Source organism: Symphalangus syndactylus, chromosome 8 (genome assembly GCF_028878055.3).
Source record: "Symphalangus syndactylus isolate Jambi chromosome 8, NHGRI_mSymSyn1-v2.1_pri, whole genome shotgun sequence".
Lineage (NCBI taxonomy): Eukaryota > Metazoa > Chordata > Mammalia > Primates > Hylobatidae > Symphalangus > Symphalangus syndactylus.
Genome location: NC_072430.2, coordinates 11,657,553 through 11,670,831, shown reverse-complemented (window position 1 = coordinate 11,670,831; position 13,279 = coordinate 11,657,553).

The window sequence follows — 13,279 nt, the reverse complement described above, 5'->3', positions numbered from 1 at the left end:
CCAACAGTGCTCTGCTCATGGGGGGCCTGGGGGAAACAGGGCCCACCCAAGGCCTGGCTCAGGAAAGGCCCCAAACACACATGGTCCAGGAGCAAAGGGGCAGAGCTCAGCCTGCAGCTGGGAGCGGCCAAGCGGGGGCTGGGCCAGAGTCAGGGCCTCTCTGTGGGTGGGGGGCATGGCAGCACTGGCCCACCTGCACCTCCAAGGCCTGGCCCCCAAGGTCACTGGGCCACCACCCAGCCCTCGCCCTGTTCCCTGGCTGGGGCAGGGCTCTGAGCCTTGGGGAAACCCACACACCCACACGGGACCCTGAACATCGGGCTGGGGAGGCTGGGGTGGGTAACAACATGCCAGAGGCGGGAGCAGGAGGTCCCAGGACCCTGGGCACTGCAACCCCAGCCCTGGGTGCTGAAGCCCAGGATGGCCTCAGGTCTCCCAGGAGGGACTGGATAGTGGGGGATGGTCAGAGAACAGGACAGCCAGCAGGGTGCAGCCCGAGGACAGGGATGGACGCTGGGAGGTCAACAGGACAGGGGCAGGGGCAGGGGCTATGGAGTGGGCGAAGGTCCTGGGGGGCCTGGAGAACATGTGCGTCCGTGTCTGTGGGAAGGGGGCCAGGAGCAGCCGAGAGTGGCCAGGCTGGCAGGGGTGAGGAGGTGGGGGCAGTGAGGGGAGGGCGACTGAGCCAGTGAGGCCTCTGGCCAGGGAGGGGACCTTGGCTGGGCTCTGACTGAACCCAGAGCTCCTGGAGAAGGGGCCCCAGGCGGGGATGAGGATGTGGGCATCTGACTCCATCAACAATGGGGTGTCCAGCACGCACAGCCTGGGCCTCGGAGACCTGGGCCTGACCCGCCTCCCCCTGGCACTGGGCCGGGCACCGTGCGTGGTCCCCAGTCCCCGCAGCACCTCCCCCACACTGGTCACGTTCCAGGGCCCCTCTGAAGCACCTGCTGTGAGGGGATGTGGGGAGGGGACAGGGAATTGGGCCTGAGCTGCCGGGTGGGGTGGGGGTCGGGGACCCAGGCTCAGCGTGTGGCTGGGGACCAGACAGATGGGGATGGAGGAGGACACGCCGTGTACCCACTGCCTGCCAAGGGGTGGACCCACGCCCAGTCTAGGCCATGTCCCCCGAGGCCTGTGAACCTTCACTGTGACCCACTAAAACATTCAGGAGCTTTGAAAGCAGCCCCCGTCCTTGTCACTACGCGATGACTCTGAGTGTCACACCATCCCTGCTGGATCCACCCTCCAGCCCCAGTGAGGGAGGCTGGGACCCGGGCAGCAGGTGGTGAGGGCAGCGGGCACAGCCACCCTACAGCACACACGGGGTCACGAGGACGCGCCCACCACACCCCGTGCACAGGCTCCTCACAGCACAGAGCTCACTGAGGGCGCTGGCCGTTTGTCCTCAGGAGTCCCACTGTGCCCCCCGCCCCCAGCCCGTCCTGCTGGGGCTGCAGCTGGGTCCTGGGGCAGGGGGCGGCCCTGAGCACCTTGTCATCTTGGTCCCTGTCTGGTGAGCTGCTGGCTCTCTGTGGAGCTGGCAGAGCCTTGGTTCAGCCTTGGAGGCTGGTCCTGGGGCCCAGCAGCCGTGGGGAGCACTGCCCAGTCCCGTGCCCACAGGGAATCACCTGGGCTGAGGAAGGGCCCACACACCGACAGGATTGGGGTCAGGCAGCACACACCTGGCACCGAGATCCCACGTCCCGAAGTGGGGACACGGCCCAGGGGCACTGTTCCAGGAGGGTCTCAAGATGGGGTCTCCTGTTTCAATCTTCACTCCTTCTGCACCTGTTAGCTGGGAACCTTCTAGAAGGAGGGGTGTCCTCAGATCATGCAGGAAGGTACATGGCTTCTCCTTCACCAGGAAAACAGTGCAGAGAGACAGAGACACAGAGAGAGACAGAGTCACAGAGGAAGACAGAGAGACAGAGACACAGAGACACAGAGACAGAGACAGTAACAGAGATAGAGAGACAGAGTCACAGAGAGACAGAGACACAGAGAGACAGAGACACAGAGAGAGACAGAGTCACAGAGGAAGACAGAGAGACAGAGACACAGAGAGACAGAGAGAAAGAGAAAGAGAGACAGAGGCAGAGTAATGGAGATAGAGAGACAGAGACAGTCACAGACAGAGAGAGAGAAACAGAGACACAGAGAGAAACAGAGACAGAGATTGTTACAGAGACAGAGACAGAAACAGAGACACAGAGAGAGACACACAGGCAGAGAGACAGAGAGAGAGACAGAGAGACAGATTAAGAGTTATAGAGAGAAGACAGAGAGACAGAGACAGAGAGACACAGAGACAGAGACAGAGTAACAGAGATAGAGAGACAGAGAGACAGAGAGAGTAACAGAGATAGAGAGACAGAGAGAGAAAGAGAGACAGAGAAACAGACACAGAAACAGAGACTGTTACAGAGACAGAGACAGAAACAGAGACACAGAGAGAGACACAGACACAGAGACAGAGAGGGAGACAGAGAGACAGAGATACAGATTAAGAGTTATAGAGTGATGGAGACAGAGAGACAGAGACAGACAGACAGAGACAAAGAGATAGAGATTAAGAGTTACAGAGAGACAGAGATAGAGACAGAGACACAGGGATATAGAGACAGAGACAGAGACACAGAGATAGCAAAGATACACAGAGACAGAGACAGAGATAGTCACTGTCACATTCATACCCATGCTCACCCACACACACACACACTCACACACACTCACACACGCACACACACTTACACACACACTCACACTTACACTGAGGTTCCCTCAGGCCCTGTCACTTTCAATGGGGCCCACGGCCTGTCTGAGCCTCTGGGCCACCAGCCCCTGGCTCACCGGTGTGTGCCCACCACACCCCGCCTTGGGGGTCCCTTGTATGAGCTAGGCACATGCCCTCTGCTCTGCTCATGGGGGCCCTGGGGGAAACAGGGCCCACCCAAGGCCTGGCTCAGGAAAGGCCCCAAACACACATGGCCCAGGAGCAAAGGGGCAGAGCTCAGCCTGCAGCTGGGAGCGGGCAGGGTGGGGAGGGCAGAGGGCCTGGAGAACCTGCGGGGCTCCGGTGTCTCTGGGAAGGGGCCCAGGAGCAGCTCAGCGTGGCTGGGCTGGCAGGGGCGAGGAGGTGGGGGCAGTGAGGGAGGGGTGACTAGCCTGCGTGGGGTGCCGGGGGACAGTGGGTTTGCTCCAGCTGAGCCCAGGCAGTGGCCGAATCCCTGAGCTGCCAGGAGGAGAGCAGGGCCGGGCCAGGCAGAGGCGGGCTGAGGGGCCTAGGGCTGGGGCCGGTAGGGAGCAGTCGGTTGGTTGAGGGCACCATTACATGGAGGGCTGTGAGACGGGAGCCCCCATTCCCTTCATTCCTTGTGCACGTGTTAGGAACCTTCCAGAAGGAGGGCATTGCTCGTGGCGGGTGAGTGTGAGCACAGAGCATGCAGGCTGGCGTGCTGCCGTTAGGTGCCTGTTTACTTTCCAGATCTCAGCATGGCAAGCCCGTCCTGCGCCCCAGGGTCTTTCTGGAGTACAAGCTGCGCGGCCCTGGTGGGCACCATACCTGGCACCCACGCTTTGACCTTGCGCCCTCCCAGCCCCCACGTGGATCTCCCTTGGCCACACTGGCCTTTTGCCAGTCCTCCTACCTCACCCTAGGGTCTGCCTGGCCCTGCCCTCCCTTCCTAGCCCCCCAAGGAGGCTGGAGGGCACCCCTGCGTCCACCAGCAGCAGCTCCTCATGGGCAAGTCTCTTTTGGGCCAGTGACACATACTGTGCCCCGATGGTGCCATGACCGTCCTGGGCCCTCCGCCTTCCTGCTTGGTAGGCGCCCCCGCTCCCTGCACCCTCACCGGGGCACCTGTGAGCCCTGAGGGCCAGTGGGGGTCACACTGCTGCTCCCTCCCACAGCCCAGCCTCAGGCCCCAGGGGTCTGCATCCAAGGGGCCAAGGGCTCCCTGCGGTCTCAGCCCGAGTGGGCCTTTGAGCCTTCGCATTCTGTGCAGGGTGGGACGTGCCCAAGGGCTGCTGAGGGCTTCCCAGGGGTCCTGTGGGTCCCACCTAGGGGCAAGCTGGTGAGGAAAGCGGGTCCTGCCATGGCGGCCGGGTGGGCTGAGTTTTCGGCATCTCTGGGCCCAACAGCAGGTCCCTGGCGCGGTGCCCACCCCTCCCCCAGGCAGGTGTGAGGGCTCTGATCTGTTTCTCCTTGAGTGACTCATTCTGGGCAAACTTGGCCCTCAGGGCACATGCAAATGGCTGTTTGTTCCACACCGAAAACATGTTTCTTGCCCTCTGAGCCTGTTTCCAGAAATAGCATGCACGATTCTCCACCTGCAGCTGCAGCTGCCACCCACCCAGCGTGGCCAGGCTGGCTCAGGCCTCCAGTTTTGGGGACACCCGCCCCCTACCCCAGCGTGGCCAGGCTGGCTCAGGCCTCCAGTTTTGGGGACACACGCCCCCTCCCCCAGCGTGGCCAGGCTGGCTCAGGCCTCCAGATTCGGGGACACCCGCCCCCTACCCCAGCGTGGCCAGGCTGGCTCAGGCCTCCAGATTCGGGGACACCCGCCCCCTACCCCAGCGTGGCCAGGCTGGCTCAGGCCTCCAGATTGGGGGACACCCGCCTCCTCCCCCAGTGTGGCCAGGCTGGCTCAGGCCTCCAGATTTGGGGACACCCGCCCTGTCCCCCAGCGTGGCCAGGCTGGCTCAGGCCTCCAGATTTGAGGACACCCGCCCTCTCCCCCAGTGTGGCCAGGCTGGCTCAGGCCTCCAGATTCGGGGACACCCGCCCCCTACCCCAGCGTGGCCAGGCTGGCTCAGGCCTCCAGATTTGGGGACACCCACCCCCTCCCCCAGCATGGCCAGGCTGGCTCAGGCCTCCAGATTCGGGGACACCCGCCCCCTCCCCCAGGACAGGCCCACTTGGGTTACTGACCCTGGGACCAGCCTGCAAATGTCAAGTTTGTTGAATTCAGTGGTTCTTAACTTGTTGCCATCTTTGGGACCAGGACCCAGGGGCAGCCCCCAGGTTGGCAGGAAGGTCAGGGGAGCCAATGCTGGCAGGGCCCCCAGCCAACCCCCACCCCAGGAGCCCCAAGGAGGCTTAGCGGAGGTGGCCCTGGTGGCCCGGGCACAGGCAGCCCCATTGGTACAGGGCCTGTCTGGTGCAGGCCCACACCTCCCCACCCCGCCAGGGCCTGGTGGTCCCCACTGTGCAGAGAGAACCCCGAGGCTCAGCAGGGCCAGGGACATGGCCTGAGGTTACGTGGTGATGGGGGCTGGGTCTCCGGGCCTGGGGGCCGTGGTGGGCGCAGCACCCCGGGCTGTGTGGGCTGTGGCCTCCCTGCTCCCAGCTGTGTCACACCTGTCTCCATCTAAGCCTCCAGCTCCGTCTTTCCCGCTGTCCCTGTCTCTGGCCACCCTTCTGTCTCCCTGTGTCTCTGCCTCTCTGAAGGTATCTCCCTGCCTGAATCTCTGTCTCGGTCCCATTGTCGGTGTCTCTGACTCATCTCTGTCAAGCCCGGCTGTTGGGCTTTGTCCCGCCATCTTGCCTGTCTTGGCCTCTCTCTCTTTCCGTGTGTCTCCGTCTGTGCCTCCTTTCTCCATCCATCTCTCCCCCGTGTCTGTCTCTATCCCTCCCTCTGTGCCTGTCCCTTTGCTGTGTCTCTTTCTTTGCCTCTGTCTCTCTGTCTCTTTGTGTCCCTGTGTGTGTTTGTCTCTGTGCTTCTGTCTCTGTCTTTCTGTGTCTCTGTCTCTATCTCTGTCTGCCTCTGTGTCTCTGTGTATATCTCTGTCTGTCTGTTCATGTCCCTGTGTGTGTCTCTCTCTGTCTCTTTCTGTATCTCTGTCTCTCTCATCTGTCTCTTCCTGTGTGTGTCTCTCTCTGTCTCTCTGGCTCTGTCTCTCTCTGTCTCTTCATCTCTGTCTGTCTCTGCCTGTCTGTGTCATTTTGTGTCTCTGTTTCTGTCTCTCTGTTTGTCTGTGTCTCTTCCTCTCTGTAGCTCTCTCTCCCTCTCTCTCTCTATCTCCTTATATCTGTCTTTCTCTCTCTCTGTTTCTTTCTCTGTCTCTTTTTGTCTGAGTCTGTCTGTGTCTCTGTCTCTTTCTCTCTGTATGTCTCTCTGTCTTTCTGTTGCTGTCTGTCTCTGATTCTCTTCCCCTCTCTCTGTCTCTCTTTGTCTCTGTCTTTCTCTATCTCTCTGTCTCTATCTCAGTCTCTCTTATCTCCCACTCTCTATCTCTGTATCTCTCTGTCTCTGTCTTTCTCTTATCTCTATTGCTCTGTCTCTATCTCTCTATCTTTCTGTCTCTCTGTATCTCTGTCTCTCATCTCTGTCTCTATCTCTATCTCTTTCTCTGTCTTTCTGTCTGTATCTCTGTCTTTCTATCCCTCTGTCTCTCTGTCTCTATCTCAGTCTCTCTTCTTATCTCTCTGTCTCTCTCTCTGTCTCTCTCACCCTCTGTATCTCTCTGTCTCTGTCTTTCTCTTATCTCTATTGCTCTGTCTCTATTTCTCTATCTTTCTGTCTCTCTGTATCTCTGTCTCTCTCATGTCTATCTCTGTGTCTTTCTCTGTCTCTCTGTATTTGTCCCTCATCTCTATCTCTCTGTCTCTATATCTCTTTCTCTGTCTTTCTCTGTCTCTCTCTCTGTCTTTCCATGTGTCTCTGTATCTCTGTCTCTATCTCTGTCTCTCTCTCTATCTCTGTCTCTCTATCTCTCTCTGTCTCTCCCTGTCTCTCTGTATCTCTGTCTCTCCATCCTATGTGGGTGTGTGGGTTTCCCCGAGGCTCAGAGCCCTGCCCCGGCCAGCACAGACGGAGAACAGGGCGAGGGCTGGGTGGTGGCCCAGTGACCTCGGGGGCCAGGCCTGGGGGGTGCAGGTGCACCTGTGCTGCCATGCCCTCCACCCACAGACAGGCCCCAGCTCTGGCCCAACCCCCGCTCGGCCGCTCCCAGCTGCAGGCTGAGCTCTGCCCCTTTGCTCCTGGGCCATGTGTGTTTGGGGCCTTTCCTGAGCCAGGCCTTGGGTGGGCCCTGTTTCCCCCAGGCCCCCCATGAGCAGAGTGTAGGACACGTGCCCAGCTCACAGAGGGGAACTCTGAGGCAGCATGTGGTGGGCACACAGCAGTGAGCCATGAGGCTGGTGGCCCAGAGGCTTGGACATGCCCTGGGCCGCATAGGAAGTGCCAGGGCTTGAGGGAAGCTCAGTGTGAGTGTGTGAGTGTGTGAGTGTGTGAGTGTGTGAGTGTGTGAGGGTGTGAGTGTGTGAGGGTGTGAGGGTGTGAGTGTGTGAGGGTGTGAGGGTGTGAGGGTGTGAGTGTGTGAGGGTGTGAGTGTGTGAGTGTGTGAGGGTGTGAGGGTGTGAGGGTGTGAGTGTGTGAGTGTGTGAGGGTGTGAGTGTGTGAGGGTGTGAGGGTGTGAGTGTGTGAGGGTGTGAGGGTGTGAGTGTGTGAGTGTGTGAGGGTGTGAGTGTGTGAGGGTGTGAGTGTGTGAGTGTGTGAGGGTGTGAGTGTGTGAGGGTGTGAGTGTGAGGGTGTGAGTGTGTGAGTGTGTGAGGGTGTGAGTGTGTGAGGGTGTGAGGGTGTGAGGGTGTGAGTGTGTGAGGGTGTGAGTGTGTGAGGGTGTGAGTGTGTGAGTGAGTGTGTGAGGGTGTGAGTGTGTGAGGGTGTGAGGGTGTGTGTGAGTGTGTGAGGGTGAGTGTGTGAGGGTGTGAGTGTGTGTGTGTGAGGGTGTGAGTGTGTGAGGGTGTGAGGGTGTGAGTGTGTGAGTGTGTGTGTGAGTGTGTGAGGGTGTGTGTGAGTGTGTGAGGGTGTGAGTGTGTGTGTGTGAGTGTGTGAGTGTGTGAGTGTGTGAGGGTGTGAGTGTGTGAGTGTGTGAGGGTGTGAGTGTGTGAGTGTGTGAGGGTGTGAGTGTGTGAGGGTGTGAGTGTGTGTGTGTGAGGGTGTGAGTGTGTGAGGGTGTGAGGGTGTGAGTGTGTGAGGGTGTGTGTGAGTGTGTGAGGGTGTGTGTGAGTGTGTGAGGGTGTGAGGGTGTGAGTGTGAGTGTGTGAGGGTGTGAGTGTGTGAGGGTGTGAGTGTGTGAGTGTGTGAGGGTGTGAGTGTGTGAGGGTGTGAGGGTGTGAGTGTGTGAGGGTGTGTGTGAGTGTGTGAGGGTGTGTGTGAGTGTGTGAGTGTGTGAGGGTGTGAGTGTGTGAGTGTGTGAGGGTGTGAGTGTGTGAGGGTGTGAGTGTGAGTGTGTGAGTGTGTGAGGGTGTGAGAGTGTGAGGGTGTGAGTGTGTGAGGGTGTGAGGGTGTGAGTGTGTGAGTGTGTGAGTGTGTGTGTGTGTGTGAGTGTGTGAGGGTGTGAGTGTGGGTATGAATGTGACAGTCACTCTCTACCTGTCTCTGTCTCTCTCTATCTCTATCTCTCTGTGTCTTTCTATCTCTGTCTCTGTCTCGATCTCTATCTCTCTCTGTCTCTGTAACTCTCTTTATCTCTTACTGCCTCTGTTTCTCTCACTCTGTCTCTGTCTCTCTTTATCTCTGTCTTGGTCTCTGTCTCTCTGTAACTTTATCTCTGTCTCTGTTTCTATCTCTGTTTTTCTCTGTCTGTCTCTGTCTATATCTCTATCTCTCTTTATCTGTCTCTCTGTCTCTGTGTATCTCTGTCTCTCTATAACTTTATCTCTGTCTTTTTGTGTCTCTGTGTCTGTGTGTCTGTCTCTGTCTCTGTTTTCCTCTCTCTGTCTCTGTCAATGTCTCTTTCTATATCTGTGTTTCTTTCTCTGTCTCTGTCTCTCTATCTCTGTCTCTATCTCTCTGTCTCTCTGTAACTCCTCATCTCTGTCTCTGTCTATTTTTGTCTGCATGTCTCTTGCTGTGTCTCTGTTTCTCTGTCTGTCTCTGTCTGTCTGTTTCTCTCTTTCTCTGTCTCTCTGTGACTCTGTCTCTCTCTCTGTCTCTCTGTCTCTCTGTCTCTGTCTCTGTGTCTGTGTCTCTCTCTGTCTCTCTGTCTCTCTCTGTCTCTCTGTCTCTCTGTCTCTCTCTGTCTCTCTGTCTCTGTGTCTCTCTCTCTGTCTCTGCCTCTCTGTTACACTGTCTCTGTCTCTGTTACTCTGTCTCTGTCTCTCTGTGTCTCTGTCTCTCTATCTCTGTTACTGTCTCTCTGTGTCTCTCTGTCTCTCTGTCTTCCTCTGTGTCTCTGTCTCTCTCTGTGTCTCTGTCTCTCTGCACTGTTTTCCTGGTGAAGGAGAAGCCATGTACCTTCCTGCATGATCCGTGCTCAGCTCACAACCACCCCATGATTGAGGACACCCCTCCTTCTAGAAGGTTCCCAGCTAACAGGTGCAGAAGGAGTGAAGATTGAAACAGGAGACCCCATCTTGAGACCCTCCTGGAACAGTGCCCCTGAGCCGTGTCCCCACTTCGGGACGTGGGATCTCGGTGCCAGGTGTGTGCTGCCTGACCCCGATCCCGTCGGTGTGTGGGCCCTTCCTCAGCCCAGGTGATTCCCTGTGGGCACGGGACTGGGCAGTGCTCCCCACGGCTGCTGGGCCCCAGGACCGGCCTCCAAGGCTGAACCTCGGCTCTGCCAGCTCCACAGACAGCCAGCAGCTCACCAGACAGGGACCAAGATGACAAGGTGCTCAGGGCCACCCTGTGCCCCAGGACCCAGCTGCAGCCCCAGCAGGACGGGCTGGGGGCGGGGGGCACAGTGGGACTCCTGAGGACAAACGGCCAGCGCCCTCGGTGAGCTCTGTGCTGTGAGGAGCCTGTGCACGGGGTGTGGTGGGCGCATCCTCGTGACCCCGTGTGTGCTGTAGGGTGGCTGTGCCCGCTGCCCTCACCACCTGCTGCTCGGGGCCCAGCTTCCCTCGCTGGGGCTGGAGGGTGGATCCAGCAGGGACGGTGTGACACTCAGAGTCATCACGTAGTGACAAGGACGGGGGCTGCTTTCAAAGCTCCTGAATGTTTTAGTGGGTCACAGTGAAGGTTCACAGGCCTCGGGGGACATGGCCTAGACTGGGCGTGGGTCCACCCCTTGGCAGGCAGTGGGTACACGGCGTGTCCTCCTCCATCCCCATCTGTCTGGTCCCCAGCCACACGCTGAGCCTGGGTCCCCGACCCCCACCCCACCCGGCAGCTCAGGCCCAATTCCCTGTCCCCTCCCCACATCCCCTCACAGCAGGTGCTTCAGAGGGGCCCTGGAACGTGACCAGTGTGGGGGAGGTGCTGCGGGGGACCACGCACGGTGCCCGGCCCAGTGCCAGGGGGAGGCGGGTCAGGCCCAGGTCTCCGAGGCCCAGGCTGTGCGTGCTGGACACCCCATTGTTGATGGAGTCAGATGCCCACATCCTCATCCCCGCCTGGGGCCCCTTCTCCAGGAGCTCTGGGTTCAGTCAGAGCCCAGCCAAGGTCCCCTCCCTGGCCAGAGGCCTCACTGGCTCAGTGGCCCTCCCCTCACTGCCCCCACCTCCTCACCCCTGCCAGCCTGGCCACTCTCGGCTGCTTCTGGCCTCCTTCCCACAGACACGGACGCACATGTTCTCCAGGCCCTCCAGGCCCTCTGCCCACTCCACGGCCCCTGCGCCTGCCCCTGTCCTGTTGACCTCCCAGCGTCCATCCCTGTCCTCGGGCTGCACCCTGCTGGCTGTCCTGTTCTCTGACCATCCCCCACTGTCCAGTCCCTCCTGGGAGACCCGAGACCGTCCTAGGCTTCAGCCCCCAAGGCTGGGGTCACAGTGCCCAGGGTCCTGGGACCTCCTGCTCCCGCCTCTGGCATGTTGTTACCCACCCCAGCCCGATGTTCAGGGTCCCATCTGGATCTGTAGGTTTCCCCGAAGCTCAGAGTCCTGCCTCGTCCGGCACAGACAGGGAACAGGGCGAGGGCTGGGTGGTGGCCCAGTGACCTCGGGGGCCAGGCCTTGGAGGTGCAGGTGGGCCCGTGCTGCCGTACCCCCCACCGAGAGGCCCTGACTTTGGCCCAGCCCCCGCTCGACCACTCCCAGCTGCAGGCTGAGCTCTGCCCATTTGCTCCTGGGCCATGTGTGTTTGGGTGTGAGTGTGGATGTGAATGTGGCAGTGACTTAGTGTGTGGCTGTGAGTGTGGGTATGTTTCTGTGTGTGTTTGTGTGTGAATGTTGTATAATAGTTGTGGTGTGTGTTTGTGAGTGTGAGTGTGTGAAAGGGGCTTGCACCTGAGTTCCTGGGCCCATCTTGCTGCCTGTTTCTCTCCCTGTGTGTTCTCTGTATTTCTGTGTCCATGTCTCTTTTTCCCTGTTCCCAGCTCCTCTCTTTTTCTTCCATCTCTGTCTCCGTTTCTTCTTATCTCTCTCATCTCATCTCTCTCTCTTTCTGTCTCTTGTGTCTCTGTCCCTCCCCGTCCCTGTCTCTTATCTCTCTCCATCCCCATCTCTCTCTCTGTATCTCTTTGTCTCTCCTTTCCTGTCTCTCTTATCTCTCCCCATCCCTGTCTCTCTCTGTCTCTGTGTCTCTTGTCTCTCCCTGTCCCTGTCTCTATGTCTCTGTGTCTCTCTTGGCCCCTGGTCCAATGTCCCCTTCCCAGAACCCATGTCTCCCTGGTGTGGGGTGCAGGTCCTGCTGTGCCCCTGTGGGCTGTGCCCGTGCTAGACACAGCCTGCCGGGGCGGCCGCTCAAGCCCCAGGGCTGGGCACCGCATCCTGGCTCTGGCCAAGGGCCCTGGGGAGAGCTGAGCGAGGTGCATGCAGGGTGTGAGGCCCACCACGGTCACTGCCAGATGCTCAGTGCCGGTGTCTCCCTGGGTCTGCTGTGTGGTGGGCCCAGCCCTCGTGAGGGCTGCCCATGGAGGAGGCCGGCCACCTGGAGAGCACAGACAGGTGGACAATGGCCTGTGCAGACCCTGGCGGAAGCCAGGCTGGCCCTGGCTGGCCCCAGATGACCCCAGATGGCCCTGGCTGACCCTGGCAGAAACCAGGCTGAACAAAGCTGACCCTGGCTGGCCCTAGTTGGCTCTGGCTGGCCCTGGCTGACCCTGGCTGACCCTGGCAGACCTCAGATAGACCATAGTTGACCCTGGCTGACCTCTGCCTAACCCTGGACCTGGAAAGCCCTAGCTGACCCTGGGCTGGTTGGGGCTGGGCCTCCCTGTGGCTGCAGCCCCTCACTCAGGCCCCAGGCGCACCTGACCAGGTCTCGGTTTTGGGGCATGTTTCTCAGAACAGCAGTTCTCTGGCTGGAACACCTGGCCTGGGCTGTGTTCACAATGACTCAGCCGCCCCACGGGGCTATTTTGGGTATTTCTGCAGGTGTATTCAAGAGGCTTCAGGAGAAAGAGAAAAGCAAGAGAATACAAACAGCATGGCCTCCCCTCACCTTCCTGTCCCCACTCCTGTACTATACCCCCTCCCCAGTGCTAAGTCCAGACCTGGCGACCCCTTAGGGGCTGGGGCTGGGGGTGAGCAACCCAGCTCATGGGGCCTGGGCTGGTCCTCTCCCCACCAAGTCCTCCTGGGGCCTACACACCCCTCTGAGCCTGGAAAAATGGAGCAAGTCATTGGGGTAATTTCTTCATCTACCAGCGAGTGCGCGCATTGAGAGGGTCTCGGCTTCCCTGGAGGCCTCCCTCCACCACTGCAGGTCACTTACTGATGAGGGCCAAGGCTCAGAAATCAGACAGGACTCAGTGTCTAGACAGACTGATATATGCTCAGAAAAGGAATCAGACTTCAAAATGAATACGTATAAGAAAAGAACCAGGGCCCAGTGATCAGGACCAGGACTCAGTGATCAGGACCAAGGGTCAGTGACTGGGTCCAGGGCTCAGTGATCAGGAACAGGGCCCAGCAATCGGGTCCAGGGCTCAGCAATCGGGAACAAGGGTCAGTGATCAAGACCAGGGGCCAGTGATCTGGTCCAGGGCTCAGTGGTTAGGAACAGAGGTCAGTGGTCAGGATCAGAGCTCAGTTACCAGAAATAGGGCCCAACGATCAGGATCAGGGCTCAGTGATAAATACCAGGGTTCAGTGATCAAAAGTAGGACTGAGTGATTAGAATCAGCACCCAGTGATCAGGACCAGGACTGGATGATCAGCACCAGGACTCTGAAGTCAAGAGCAGAGCCCATTGATCAGGACTAGGATTCAGGGACCAGAACCAGGGGCCATTGGTCAGAACCAGAGCCCAGTGATGAGGAACAAGACCCAGTGATCAGGACCAGGGCTCAGTGATCAGGACCAAGATTCAGGGATGAGAACAGGACCCAGTGATCCGGACCAGGGCTCAGTGATCATGACTAGGGCCCAGTGATCAGGACCAGAATT